The sequence below is a fragment of the Strigops habroptila genome, chromosome 12 (assembly GCF_004027225.2).
Source record: "Strigops habroptila isolate Jane chromosome 12, bStrHab1.2.pri, whole genome shotgun sequence".
NCBI lineage: Eukaryota > Metazoa > Chordata > Aves > Psittaciformes > Psittacidae > Strigops > Strigops habroptila.
The window spans coordinates 23,603,605-23,618,960 of record NC_044288.2 but is presented as its reverse complement, the minus strand read 5'-3'; the positions used below and the strand labels follow the sequence as shown (position 1 = coordinate 23,618,960).

Sequence of the window (15,356 nt, the reverse complement as noted above, 5' to 3'; positions counted from 1 at the left end):
TGCAGGTTAAGGTATATATGATTGAAAATCTTCATATGTTCTGTAGCAGGGTGTGATGTTAATAGAGACTATTTTTGGTCAAGCATATATATCTGTTCATCTCTACCTCCCCCATTTTAATCTGCTTTTGCTGAAACTTAATTCATATCCCCACAACTCTGTAATGCTTTAAATAATTTATGTATAGCAATTAGCTGTGTGGAAGACACCAAAAGACATTTATTTCACCAACCCTGAAACTGTACGTCCTTCAGAATTAAAGCACGCTGCAATATTAACACTATTGTAAACTAAGATAGTTACTAGCATAGCAAATGAATTCTGTATGCAAGGCTCTGCATTTGTGGACTACAGAACCACTTTGAAATGCAGAGTACACACAGCAGCTTCATCCCTCTTGAACTCCATGTTTCAGATCAGAAACAGTGGTGAACAACAGTGCTGCACCCCTGAGAAGAGGGGATCCCTGTGGTGGAATGCCAACCAGTCATCTTCTTGCTTTTCAGACCACAATAGTAGGAATCATGGTGTTGCTGGATAAGTGTAAAATGATGTGTTCTGATTTTAGAATCTGCATTTCATTGGCTCTAGCTGCAGCCCTCTGCCTTCCTCTTGTCTGTTTACTTTAGAGAGAAGAGTACATGTCCCTTTGAGCTCTCTCTGTACCCCACCAATTCCCATTTTGTGTTGAGAGAGGTGCTGGAAAGCACCAGCTGGGGTAGTGCTGCTCAGAGCCAAGCTGCATCTGACAGTGTAGTAAAGTTTGGCCAAAGCTATCCATCTAGTTTATCCTTAAATTCTACAGCTCTCTCAACTATAAGCCTGTCCACTGATGACTGAGATGGAATCTCCTGATGAGAGCAGCAACAAGGCACATAATTAGCCTTATAAAGAAGTGTAAACAGTGGTGCAGGTTCTGCCACCTTAGCTTCAAGTGTTGCGAAGGTCACTACTGTGGGCACAAAGTTCAGAGGAGTCCAGTGCCATTTATCCTATGAGGAGCTGTAGAGGTTGGAAGAACATAGAAGCACTGACTTAGGCACGAATACATCTTTTTGAATGCTATTTAATTGAAGTTGCTTACTGGGAAATACTTTTGTTTCATATGAACTCTTGGAGGAAGGATTTGGCTTAGTTACATCAAGGATATGGGATACAGAGGGAGCTGAAGGAAAAGCATTTTCATGGCACTTCCACATGTATGGTTTGGGGTTGTTCTCTGCACTTCTAATGAAATCTCTAGAGCTGTATTTCATGTTTAATCCTTTTAGATTCTGGCAAAAAACTTCTAACCAAACCAGCTATGAATGATGTTTGAACCTTTCCTAGAGTCTTATCTAGAATCTTGCTTTGGGCAAAATGTGTAACAATTCATACTGATGCTATGTGCCAGGTTTGAGCTATTTCTGTGTCAGCAGTCACCTCTGGGCTGCATGGTGGACTAGATGCAAATGTCTAATGTTCATTATTATAAAGAATTAGGAAATGGAATGTAGTTTATCTTGGAGAATGTTAGGATCCAGGATGCTCACGGTAATTAATGGATGCCATTTGCAATAATAATCTAAACATAGGCCTGCTTGCCACGTAATCATTGTGTTGTGCTGTAGTTAGTATCGTGTACTAAGATTCAGCACCATGTAGTGATTTTTTTTTTTTCTTCAAGCCCACCTGTACTTTCAACACCTCACTGCCACCTTCATCAGCTTGGATGTTGACTCATTACAGGCTCCTCCCTTGGGTTTATTTTAATCTGCTGTGAACCTGAGCAGCTTTCAATAGAGAAGAGTGATGGAGAAAGATGACTTTAGGAACAAAACTATAAAAACATGGAGAATCTTGTCTAGGCAAAATCTGCCTGCACAGCCTGTCTGGGAAGGTGCTCACGGACACCTAATATTCATGATCACTTCAGCATGTGAAACAAATAGTTGTTGTTAAGTGCTAAACTTTCTCCTCTATAGTTTAACTGGATCTGAGTGCTGTAAAATCTTGCATCGTTATCTAGCTGTTGCACTGAGGACTTTCAAGACATACATATTACTTGCCCCAAAGCTGTTTACCAAATGCTCAAGTTGAGATGACCAAAGCGCCCACAAAAACTAAATACAGCCAGGGATCTAACAGAAAATTCCCACAGTAGGAACTTGTCATACTTTATTAAGTGAAGTGGCATCAGTGCCTGCCTTACTCGGCTGGGCAAGAGAGATTCCTGCTCTAAGTGAGCTTTGGTCGATGAGAAACTGAACATGACCTGGCTTCAGTGTGCACTTGAGCCCAGAAACTCCCCTCTGTGCTGGGCTGCATCAAAAGAAGTGTGACCAGCAGGTCGAAAGAGGTGATCCTGCCCCTCTACTCTGCTCTCGTGAGACCCCACTTGGAGCACTCTGTGCAGTTCTGGTGTCCCCAAACTAAGAAGGACATGGAGCTGTTGGAGCAAGTCCAGAGGAGGCCACGAGGATGATCAGGGACTGGAGCACCTCCCATACAGGAGGCAGGCTGAGAAAGTTGGGGCTGTTCAGCCTGGAGAAGAGAAGCTGTGTGGAGACCTCGAGCAGCCTTCCAGTATCAGAAGGGGGCTACAAGGATGCTGGAGAGGGGCTTTTCATCAGGGACTATAGCAATAGGACAAGGGGTAATGGGTTCAAACCAAAACAGGGAAAGTTCATATTAGATATAAAGAAGTTCTTCCCTGGGAAATGGGAATGGCTTTAACCTGACAGAGGGGAGACTGTGATGAGATCTTAGGCAGAAGTTCTTCCCTGTGAGGGTGGTGAGGCCCTGGCACGGGTTGTCCAGAGAAGTGGTGAATGCTCCATTTCCGTCAGTGTTCAAGGCCAAGTTAGACAAAGCCTTGACAAACTCTAGTGTGAGGCGTCCCTGCCCCACAGCAGGGACTTTGGAACTAGACGACCTAAAGGTCCTTTCCAACCCAAACCATTCTATGATTCTATCATTTGTGGTGCTTGTTTCAGTATACAAATGACTGTGCAGTTTCCCCACAACTGAATTTCTCAATGTGTTTTGTTTCTTCAGTCCTGCCACTGCTTTGCAAATGGAAATGCTTCATCTCTAGATGCTACTGGAATTATTTTCCTGAGTGAAGCTGTGTGAGCTGGGCTGCTTATGTCTCCAAGGAGCAAGTAACCGGGAGTTTAGTTGTGCTTAAAGAGCTGCCCTCTCCCATGTGTCATGACCAGTTAAAGCCTCTAAACTAGAAAGAAGAAAATGCTCTTCCCAGCTATACACCTTAAATGTAAAGAAGAGACCTTGTCTTTTGTTTCCATATGAGAGTTGAGCAGAAAGAACGCATAATATTTTGTGATGTGCCAAAAAAAAATATCTTTTTCCTCTTGCTTCTACCCCCTTCTTTTTCATGTTTTTCAAGTGATGTTATGAGGTTCTTTAAAGCAGTGTCATTACAGTTAATTCCCTTCTCCTCAGGCAGCTGCAGCTTTATGTACCAAATTTTTATTATACCCAGAAGCTTTCTGCGTGCTAATAAATAATGGTGATAAATTTTTATATGAAATAGATGTGGTTTCTCATTGCAGCAGAAAATAAGTCCTTTTTTTTTTTTTTTCCCCTCCCCCTCTCCATTCACTTTTCAATATTAAATAGTGTGAAAACAGCAAAATTTTAAAGAGACATGGCCAGGTTAAAAAGCTGAAGTTCTTTGACTTATGCCATTAATGATAACTTAGACCATCATTACACAGAAGGTGTCTGGAATCTTGCAGTCAGTTTTTTTAGTCATTTTTAATCCAGCATGTAAGCAGCAGTGTTTGCTGTTCTTGTTCCTGAAGTGAGTTCCCATAAGCAATATCAGCCTTAGCAGTGCTCCTGAGAGCAGGTGGACAGTCCTGAAGCAATGTGTGTAGCCCTGGCAGGAGATTGATCTTCATCTGCAGCATGATGGAGAGAGGGGAGGGGGCATTAAGGTGAGAGGAATAAGGAGAGTGTCACCTGAGGCTGATAACTTGAACTCGCTAAAGCCTAGCTCGGTTCTGAAGATGGAGCCCTGCGCTGGCCCTGGGGTGGTCTTTGAGATGGCTTTGCTCTGGTGCAATGTTCATAGAATCCCAGACTGGTTTGTGTTGGAAGGGACCTCAAAGCTCATCCAGCTCCAACCCCCTGCCACGGGTAGGGACACCTTCCACTAGAGCAGGTTGCTCCAAGCCCCTGTGTCCAACCTGGCCTTGAACACTGCCAGGGATGGGGCAGACACAGCTTCTCTGGGCACCCTGTGCCAGCGCCTCAGCACCCTCACAGGGAAGAGCTTCTGCCTAAGAGCTCATCTCAATCTCCCCTCTGGCAGGTTAAAGCCATTCCCCTTGTCCTGTCCCTACAGGCCCTTGTCCAAAGCCCTTCTCCAGGTTTCTTGTAGCCCCTTTAGGCACTGGAGCTGCTCTAAGGTCTTCCCTTAAGGAGCCTTCTCTTGTCCAGGCTGAACCAGCCCAGCTCTCTCAGCCTGGCTCCGGAGCCAGAGCTGCTCTGTGGCCTCCTCTGGACTTGCTCCAACAGCCTTTGTTTGTTGGGGTACCCAAAGCTGGACACAGTACTCTGAAGGGTGTGTGGGGGTGTCTCATCTTTTTCACTGACTTGCCAGATTATCATAGACATGTTGTTAGTAAATCTCAAAAGGAGAGTTCTGGTCCAGCTTCTTGCATTGTTGCTGAATCACTTCTTACTGACACGACGCATCACTCATCTAAACACTGACCTGCTTGTGTTTGCCTGGTTGGCTCCTTGTTTTCAAAAACTTGCAAGAACCACAAAAGAGCTGCTCTAACATGCCATGTTTTGAAATACGGAATCATTTCACTTGGCTTGAATAAATTTACAGTTGGAGGGAGAGACCTTTCTTTTGCCTGAAGAACATCCTTGAAAATTCCAGGGTAAGGCCGATTTTCTTGAAGAAATTGAGTTAGAGGTGCTCATAACTGGGAAGGGAAAGCTATTTAAATAGGCTCTATAAATGGAGCATAATTAACATTACCTTAATCCCTCTCCCATGATTCTTAAATCCACACATGGGAACCTCAAATTGAGGATGCATGTCCAACTGTATCTTAATTAAGTCATCATTAATTTAACTACTTAAGCAGTTAATCCTGTCTCTCTTACAATGAGACTTCATACTGTGAAAAGAGTAGAATGTCTCATTTGTCCACTTTAAGTCCAGCACATTTCCTGACAGCAGTGCTGTAACCGCACTGATGCCACCAGCAGCAGGAGCAGGAAGGGAGGCAGGTGGTGTTCCTTTAGGTCTGTGACAGCACCATGCGCATGCATCTGCTGCCATGAGCTGTCAGTGGGTGGGGGGTTTTAGGCAGAAGCAGTAGAAGGGACAGCTGAAGCTGCCAGACCTGCCCGGAAGGTGAGGAGGGCAGCAGTGCCCTGTCCCCACCTCTCGGGGCTGGTTGGGCTGCTGGGGCAGGGCGGGTGGCACACACCAGTCACGGCTGCAGAGGTACCCTTTGTGTGTCTTGTTATGTGCAAAGCTCTAACTCTCCATTTTCTATTATTTTGGGATTAGGCCAAAGCTTAATTACATTTCTTGCAGATGATTAAAAGTGGAATTGCAATTACAAGATGAAATCTGGAGCATTCAGAAAGGGAAATTTTTCTTCTTTATTCTTCGCATGCTCTAGTGAAAATATTTCAAGCTAAATGTTTCTTCCTTGTTAAAATAAATAGGAGTGAGCACTTGCACAGGCAGGTCAGGCTTCCCTAGGTAGATCCTAGACCAGGAGTTCCCATCAGCACACAGATTGTGGGGCTTGGTTACCTCTTCCCTTCTTTTGGTCCGCTGGCACACTCATGTCAGAGCCCAGAGCAAAAGGGAAAGAGCCAAAGGGCTCATCTGCACAAGCAGCTCTTCATTTACTACTGGGATGGCCTTACCCATGGTGGCATGTCCATTTAAATCTGTTTCCTGTGCTTCTTGCTTGGTTACAGTTTCGTTCATATAGACTAGATTAGAGCTGCTCAGCGTATGTTGGTGGACTCTTCATCAGTGACTGTAGTGGTAGGACATGGGGTGATAGGTTTAAACTTAAATACGGGAAGTTCAGGTTAGATACAAGAAAGTTCTTCCATGTGAAGGTGGTGAGGCGCTGGCACAGGGTGCCCAGAGAAACTGTGGCTGCCCCATCCCTGGCAGTGTTCAAGGCCAGGTTGGACACAGGGGCTTGGAGCAACCTGCTCTGTGGTATGGGGTTGGAACTGGGTGAGCTTTAAGGTCCCTTCCAACGTGAACTGTTCTGTGATTCTATGACATTTCAGACAAAATACTCTAAAATCACTCCATATACAACTTGGACTGAGTTATAATTCCGTTTGGGTTTTTTTTCTTTAACTGTTCTTAGCAATGCTCTCCTATGTTGGTTTCAAATTCATTTGTGGACTCCCTTAAACCAGAACGGAAGAACCAGAATTATGAAATATAGTACATTAAAATGTTTTCATGGCTTCTTTCAAATCGAGCCACTGATACGACACAAGCTGATTAAGTGCACATATGAGCACTTGCTCCAAGTGACTGGCTTCCAAACCTTGCTCACATTGCGAGCCATTTCCCAGTACTCATGGGCACTGTACTCCTCATCCTTGTTGCACATCTGCATTGCTAAATGAAAGCAATCAGTCAGCATGAAAATTTAATGAGCAGCATTCTGGCATTGGTCATGTTCTCACTTGTGTATTTGTTTTCTGCCTGCAGAAGCCCTCAGACATTGTCAACCAGAACAGTTCAGTGTTTACAAGCACTGATGTTTATCAGGCTCAAATTACTCTCTCTGGTGGTGCTATTCAAAAACCAGAGCAGGTCTCTGAATTTGCCAGTTTTTCAGGGGGCTGATCGAAGACAGGCCTCAGCCTGAGAAGATGTAAAACTCATGGTCTTCCTCTTCCAGTCTGAAAATTCATGTTTCAGAAGCAGAAAGATCCTTAGACAAATCAGTGGAATTTAAAGCTTCCAACTTTAGCATGGTAGTTTTAAATGATAATGTATTTTGACTGCATGGAGATTTGTCGAGTGTGTAGTTGGTTGCATCTACACCCTAAGGCAGGGTGTGCCTTAGTCCCTTGCTGCCCTGCCAGGAGAGGCATAATAGAGAAAAATGGGAGCAAGTTTTGTGCTTGTCCCATTAAGGTTTTGCTGCAGAAGCAAAGTTTTAAGGTTCCCAGCACCACAAGCTGGGCCAAGGTTTGGAAATTTTTAAGCTATTTTCTGTTAACTAAAATTTTCCTGTCTTTTGTGTGCAGGGGTTTCAGCTCCCTGCTTCTCTGCTTTGCTGTCTTTCTGGCTGGCAACTGCTTGTGGTTTGGATCCTGATGGGAGTTCAGAGAGGTCGGCTCCTGCTTTGGTATATGGTGCTGGTATATTTGATATATTGACTATAGCAGAGTGATCTATCACCATGTGTACGGCAGGCTTGGGTTTTAGCTCCTACTTTATGGGGTTGCTTACTGGTTGATACCAATGTGTTGGGTTTTTTTGTCCTCAGCAGGCTCTATTTAAAGAAACACCAGTAGCAGAACACTGTCTATTTACACTAGTGTTCTGAAGATCCACTTCTCATTCACCTTCTTGGCAAACCAGAAATTATGACACTAATATTTTTTATGAACAGGAAGTCCAGGCACTATTGGTTGCTTCCATATGTTGTCTGAGATCAGATCCACTTAAGCACTTGAGGTACAGGTGCTGCCTTCTAACAACATACCTACAGGAGTAAAACCCGTGCCCTGTTCCTGGAACTGTAACCAGGGTTGGATGCTGTTGGCTCCCTCATAGCTGCATACTGTGTATTCCAGCAAAAGCCTTAATAAGCAACTGCATTCCATTAAATATTCTTGTTTCCTATTGAAAAATCTGGATCTGTATTGGAACAATATATCTTGAGCAGTTTCTTCTGTGCAAATAGAGCTGAATTGGTGCTTATGTTCTGCTTAACTACGCTTCACATTTTGGAGCAATTTGCTCAACTTAAACACAGCTCTGTGAAAGGGAAAGGAAGAATCCTTTGGGCTATACTGTTTTGTACAGATGGGATCTATAGTGTGCTTATTGATAGCAGTGTTTTGCTCCTCAGTTCTGCCTGGACCAGAACAGTTTGTGCTTTCAGCCTTTGCAGAGGTGAATTGCTGTAATGTGGAGGTGAGCTGTCCTCTTGGCTATTACAGGAGGAGAATCACTCCCGGATTCACTCCTGCTAGAGATGCTAGCATTACCTTAGAGTTAAATGGCAAATCCTGTTTTCCACACTGCTGTTTCCAAACAAGAAAAAGTGTATGTTAATAAACAAAACCAAATAGTTTTAATAAATGTGAGCAAACACACACAAGTTGAAACTTGTTTCTGTTTAGAAGCAAACAAAAGTTTTTTTAAGACAAACTGATAGTAAGAAATTGAAACTTAAGGCTAAAGTAGGAATGGTGACTAATTTTGGGAGGGGGGTGTTAAAGATATCTAGCATGAAATTTCTATTGTGCAGAGTTCCAGTGAAGGTCCTTCGCTATGGGCATGTGTTACAGCTCTGCTCATTCACTATACAGTTCCCCAGGAATGAAGTAAAAATTTATGGCACTGGGTAACCTGAGAGAAAGCTGCAAAGGGCTGCTGCACTGTAACCAGTCTGAGACTGAGCACGGTGCAGGAAGAGGTGGCTTCTGCCTGCATCACGATGGAATGTGAACACTTCGGAGACATGAAATTTGCAGGGTTTTCCAAATGTCGGGCAAAATCTCCATTTTTGTGGAAAAGGGGGTTTTTAAATTTAGTTTCCCAGTCTGAAACATAACCATTGGAAGAGTGACGTCTACCACAAAACAGGCTCAATTCCAAACAGCATCTGTGCCCTGGCTGGGAGCCCTGCCCAAGCTGCTCACGCACCCCAGGGTGGCTCAGACACAGGGACCTCTTGCGCATGGCCATGGGAATCCACTGGGGAGCACAAGCCCACAGCAGTCGCTGGCACTGGGCAGTAATGGACCCAGCGTGCCTTGTTGCTACAGGCTTCCAGCTCTGAGGCTGTGTTTCCAGACTGGGACCAGCAGCCTGCAGTGACTGAGCCCAGGCATGCTTTAGGGAAGGCACAGAAAGGCTTCCATGAGAAGATAATCTCACACGCATATGCACATGTTCTCTCTCTCCAGGTGGAAAATCCCAGTCCAGAATAAAGAATCATAGGATGGTTGGATGGTTTGGGTTGGAAAGGACCTTAAGATCATCCAGTTCCAACCCCCCTGCCATGGGTAGGGACGCTTCACACTAGACCATGTTGCAATATCTCAGGTGAGGCTTCAGCTTTGTGGTCCCCTGCAATCATGACCTTAAACACTGTGTATGTGATTGAGGGTGTCCATTATAAAGGTTTTATGTAGTTGAAGTTGTGTTTGTCCTCACACGGTTGTCTATTCATCTTTGTCTTCCAAACGTCTGCTTAATTCCCATGACAGTTCTGCAACCAGTGCCAAATGTATGAAATCCATGCTGCTCCCCCTCTGAGGGGGAAAAAACTTACTTAGAACCATAGGATCAAATAGGTTGGAAAAGACCCTTGAGGTCATCAAGTACAACTTTCACACTGTAGTTAAAACCTGCCTGAATTTTCCCTATAAAATAACACAAGGATGATGTGTCCTTGAATTAGGCACTGAACTAATTACTATTTCTGATTGCTTGACTCCCCCACATTATATATTCATTGATTATTGTTCTTCCAAACCCCTTATTCTAACTCAAAGCTAGATCAAACCAACATTTGTGGAAATTGGTGCAGTAATAAATCAGAGACTTGAAGAGTCTGATTTGCTTTTCAATGAGGTAAAATACCATTGGCAGCAATAATTCTTCTCGGAGAGTATAAGTCCATTTTAATGCATTGTCTAGGCTCATCAGAGGGGTTTTGATGAATAACCTATTCTGGAAGAGAAAAAAAGTTCAGTTACTTAATTTATAATCCAGAAGTCTCCTATGACTATTTCATTTATTAGGGGCCTTATGAAGTGTTTCTACTATTTATTCTGAAAAATCATCACAGTTTGATGTCTTGACACATTCTCATGGTTTTCCTTTTCCTTGCTGCTTTGGAATGAGAATGTTGCTTTGGTCCCTGCTCAACCTGTGTGTCCCAGGCCAGTGGCTTGGTGCTGCTTTTTTTGAAGCGATCACTGCCTCCATATCCTTTATTTGCACTTCTGGCACTTGTTATAAAGCCTTGAGATGGGGCATAGCATGGAAGATGACTGCTTCCCTGCTTGGGAAGTCCCATGTCCACTCTTCTGGATAAGGCAATGAATGCATAGGTCTGTGCACAACAGTACAGAACCGAAGTCAGAGCCATCTGTTACAAGTCACATTACCTGGGTGCTGATGAAATTGAGGGGACTCAAGTGGAATGATGGGAGAGCATGTCTGGATGTATATGTGGTGTTATTCCCATTTTACTGATGAGGCTTTACAAATTGCCTTTACTCCTTCCTGTTCTGCCAGAGCGCTACTGAGAGGTAATTCATTTCTGTAGTAGGGCTGGAAATAGATTCATAAGCAACTGAAAGCTGTGAAAAAGTGCTTCTGGTTATAATGCATTATCGTGAGCAAATAACACCACTGATGGTATTGATGACTAGGAGGCTGGAAGAAGCTCTCAAGCAAGATGGCTTTCAGGTTGCCTTGCAATTTGCATTGCACATTCCTCTTTTAGAATACTTGGGCTCTGCAGTCCCAGCCCTGCTGTAGATGTAAGAATTGATTCACCTAAACCATTTTGTGTTTCCTGCAAGTTGTGCAAAACTCTCCTTTAGGGGGAAAGGTGATTTCTAATCACTGATTCTTTGATTCTCCTAAAGAGAAATGACTTACTGAGATTTCTGTTGTGAGGCTACTAATGTGCTGGGAGGACTTTTTTTGCTGGGCTTGAGATTTCCTGCTGCTGCAGGGCATCTGCGAAGGAGCAAAGAGTTGGGGTTTGGACTTGTGTTTTTGGGGGTGGGGAAAAAGCTTCATCACCTGTCTCCTTGCAATCCTACAGTTTAATTGTAGCCATGACTTCTTACGTTCCACTTAGTGTTTGAAAAGGATTGATTGTGCTTGCCTTTGGATTAACTCTTCACACAGGCTTTGTCAAGGCCTCTATATGTATAAAATTGCATTTGAGAGAGAGTATAGAATATCTTAGAATCATAGAATAATTAGGGTTGGAAAGGACCTTAAGATCATCTAATCCAACACCTCACCCAAGGCTCTGTCCAACCTGGCCTTGAACACTGTCAGGGATGGAACATTCACCACTTCTTTGAGCAACCTCTTCCAGTGCCTCACCACCCTCACAGTAAAGAACTTCTTCCTTATATCCAACATCTTCTTCCATGAAGCTCATTACTGATAGTTGAGAAAGAATTGTACAAGCCAAAGCCTTGATTGCTGATGGGGCAACTACAGAGTTCCTGGAAAACAGCAGAAAACGTTGCAAAACAAACAAGCAGTGTTGGTGGCAGTATGGACATAGCCCTTGACAGTGCCTTAACTCCAGCCAGGACCTGATCTCTGGAAGTTGACCATGATGTGGGTGATTTGCAGCACCAACCCCTGTTTTTCCAAACACATTGTGTGTGCTGCTCTGCATGTGGCATCTGTGCCCCTTGGCACAGCCCAGCCTGACCAACACGAAAAGGTCTTCAAGACGATATTCCAGGGGTTTACTGTAGGAATAAGTACATCTCTTTTAAGGCATTAGACACTACCTAGAGCTGTGTTCAAACTGCCACCGACTTACGGGACTGCAAGCTGTATACCCATCTCTTGAACTAAGATTGTATGTCCTTGGGGAGATAGCCTTTAACACCCCAACAACACACACACCAGAATTACTCTCAGTAGGTGAGTGTATGTCAGCCAGAACTGTCTTTTGTGCAGATAAGTTGAATTGAGAAAGTGATGCTGAATGGATTCACAATTTCATATTTACAGAGTAAAATGGAACATGCTGCCAGGTTCTATGGCCTGTAAAATTTATGTATTGCAGGAAATAAATTTGTTGAACAAACAATACAAAAATCAGTCAGCTATATAAAAAGTATGTAAACAGTTTTCCCTTTTTCTTTTCAGTCGGGAGTGGGTGTATTATCAGATGTTTCAGTGCTAAGTGCTTGTTTCAGTGCTTGTTTCAGTGCTAAGTGATGTACTGTGTTCCTTACAAAGCCTGTTCGTAATCAAGAGTATGCTTTTCACTTCCCAGTGTGGGTTGGGTAACATGAAGCTTTATTTGTGCTCTGAATTGCTGTTGTGACAATGTAAGGAAATGTGACTTTTTCAACAATGAGTAATGCTGAGAAATGGGATTTGCTACTTATGAGATCACTCAAAAGTGAGTAAGATTGAGGAGGACAAAAAAGGCTGTTCATCCCCAGAGGCTCTTCGTACAAGCCAGGAGGGGCAGAGGGGTCTGGTTTAAATAGGGGGCCGTGTCCAGATCAGTGTTTTCAGCCCGTGGTACCCCCACCAGACACACAGGCAGAGGTTTCTCTGGGAGCTGTTGCAGCTGGAGCAGCTCTTCCTGGAGCAGGGGGCTTGTCCTCTGCTGCCAGTGGGCATGTACCAAGATCCTTATTTTTCAATCCCACTCTCAACTACCTAGAGAAGCAGCAGATTGCATAATTTAAAGACGTTTTTCAACTGTCCATACCCTGCAAAGGGCAAAAAAGTTCCTGTAGTAGGCTTTTACTTGCCACTTCTGTAACAGATGTGACATAATGGCAGGACAGTAATTTCCCACTGGCTCCATTATGTTTATGAAACAAATTTATTACTCCATGAGAGCGTGGAGGTTGTGTTGGGGCTCCTGTAAATGAGAAAACAAAAGAGCTGGTTGAAAACAATCCTGGAGCTAAGGACCCATCTCCTCAGTATTTTGACAGTGAAGAATTTGTGTATAAAGCCTTTTTATATCTATTAAATTCCTTTAAATTCATTCTTATGGAACAATTAGTCTGGGTTAGAGCCTAGAAAACCCACCACTACCTTCTGATTCTGAAAGCCTTCTTGATAAGTAAGAGAGCTATGTAGATGTACCTCTGGCCAGCCCCATGTCTCATCACACCCTACAGACCTCTAGTACTCTAAAAATAAGAAAAAAAATTACATTCTTTTTACCTTGCACCAGAAACCTGCTCTACAACAGGTTTGGGGTTTGCATTGAAATAAATACTCTCTGCCCTGTTTATTTTCTGAGATAACAGGAACAAAGTCAAACACTAATCTTGGGCTGTGTAAAGGCTTCCCAGCCAGCACCATTGGAACGACATCGAACCCACTGGTGTTAGCTAGTTGTTGAATTTTCAAAGGGTTGTGTATGGGCACAAGTGAAAACTGCTGCCATGCAGATGTTGCAGGGGAAATGTGAGCATCCTGTTAGCGTGCCATTGCTGAAGCAGGACTATGTTGCTGTAAATTCAATCTTTCTTCTTTTTCCATTTTCCTTTCACTGCTTCCCACATGTTATTCTGGTAATTGACAGATTTGCGTTTGGTTTTCCTTTTTTTAGGGTACAAAGGAACATCAAATTACACTGAAAATGTGATTAGATTGTTATGATTTAAAGAGAGTCCTATATTTTCTTTGTTGCTCCAGCTGCTGCAGCTCTCCATGGTCAGGTACAGGGACAGTCCTGTTCTGTGCACACAGCACTGATGGGTTGGCTGTGGCATTACCTGCTGCTTCTAAACAAAAAACCGTGTCGAACATAATCCTCAGCAATGATGAATTGAGTTTCTGCCAATTTATTTTCTTTTCCGTTGATATGTATTTGCTCAGAGAGTAATCCATAACCTGAGAGTTTTAGGGGAAGAAAAATAATCCTAAAACTCCTCTGCGAAGAGCTGGCAAATAACCAAGCCTTCAGTAACTGCTTCTGCATGCTTTAGGAAGAGGTTTTGTAAATGGTAGTAACAACGTTGTAGTTTCTCCTATTTGTACTATTCAATTTTCTAAACAGACGTAAGCGTATGGATTTGAGCTTGACGATTAAGAAGTTTCCTGTTGAGCTTATTGAAAAGTGCTGTTTTTCAAAGAAGACCAGTTCAGTGTTAAAAAAATAGAGGCTATGAACAAAAACCTTGTAGTTATGATTTGAATAATCTGGAAAGGAATTTTCCACTGAACCCCTGAAAGCTGACTGTGAAGTTTTTCGTATAATGAAGAGAAATGTAATGTTACAAGAAGCTTTATCTGTTTCACTTTTTTTAAGGGCTTTTTCCTATCTCTGTAAAGAAGAAAAGAAAATATTGTTTATATCCAGAAGGTATTCTCTACAGTCTAAAGTTTTGATAACCCACAAGGTTACCCAGTGTAGAAAAATAGACCACCTTTCTTTTTTTTGCAGCTCACCTACTGTCTCCCTGCTGTCTGTAATCCTCTCTAATGCAGCTTCATCTTTTCAAGCCCAATATTGACATTGGGACCTCTCAACGTATTCTGGCTCTTTTTATTCCTTGATTTCACCCTTACTAAATCAGGATGATCATTAGCTCTCTCTAATGACTGCATTTACATTTCTTCGTTCTCATCAATGGAAATTAGTTTGTAGCTACTCTTAACATGCAAATTTAGAACTATCCTTTTTTGACTTCAAGTGGAGGATTTTTTCCTCTGTCAGGTTACCCAGCGAAGTGTGATTTCCCTGGCAGCGGGTAGTTTAATGGTTAATGATTCAACTGCTTCTGCTTCAGCAGAGATTCGGAACCTCTTTAAGCAACCTTTATTTATTGCAATCCTTTTGTGGTGGTTCAAGAAGGTTAAAAATTCCTGTGACTATACTGCATAGGATACAGCAGAGTTTATTATATTTTACAATTGTTTTATATGCTTTCAGTAAAAGTTTTGGTATGTACTGCTCTGTCTCTTGTATGTGTTGTGGTCTCTGAATACAATTCAAATCATGGTTGTTTGTAGGCTCTTTGCTCTGGAGATCAGCTTGTCTTGGAGTTTTCTTCAAGTTTCAGTTCACAAGGGAAAAGTGTGGAGGTATCTGTAGTCACTAATATGATTTATATCGCTGTGTGAGTAGCCAGTCCTTGAGGATTCATTTCTGTTATTGATCTCTCATGCGATTGTCCTCAGTATCACCATCGCTTTTGAGCTGCAGCAACCAGCTGGAGCATTACTGTGGTTTTCTTTTATTCACCTGGGCTTTTTCTTTACTTGTTAATTCCTCAGGCTGAGAACAGCTCAGCCAGGGTTAGCGAGGCCAAGCACCATGCCTCAGCAATGCTGGCTGACCGGGCACTTCCTCAGCACGTAGGTGATGCTCTTGGGAAGCTGTGGTCTAATATTTACATCTGCCAGTTTTCTG

The 15,356-nt window shown here is 43.0% G+C and overlaps 1 protein-coding gene across 7 annotated transcripts in view; it reads left to right on the top strand.

The window, feature by feature from the left end:
* KCNIP1 (potassium voltage-gated channel interacting protein 1) overlaps window positions 1-15,356 on the top strand; it is a 411,307-nt gene that overhangs the window by 365,529 nt on the left and 30,422 nt on the right. The window contains exon 1 of one of the 7 annotated variants that reach the window (XM_030504595.1): window positions 9,282-9,301. The exons of 5 other annotated variants lie outside the window; for them this stretch is intronic. The gene's annotated coding sequence lies outside the window, so the exon portion shown is untranslated. Of the gene's footprint in view, window positions 1-9,281; window positions 9,302-14,077; window positions 14,084-15,356 lie in introns of those variants that run through there. One more of the 7 variants, XM_030504594.1, reaches the window with a different exon arrangement.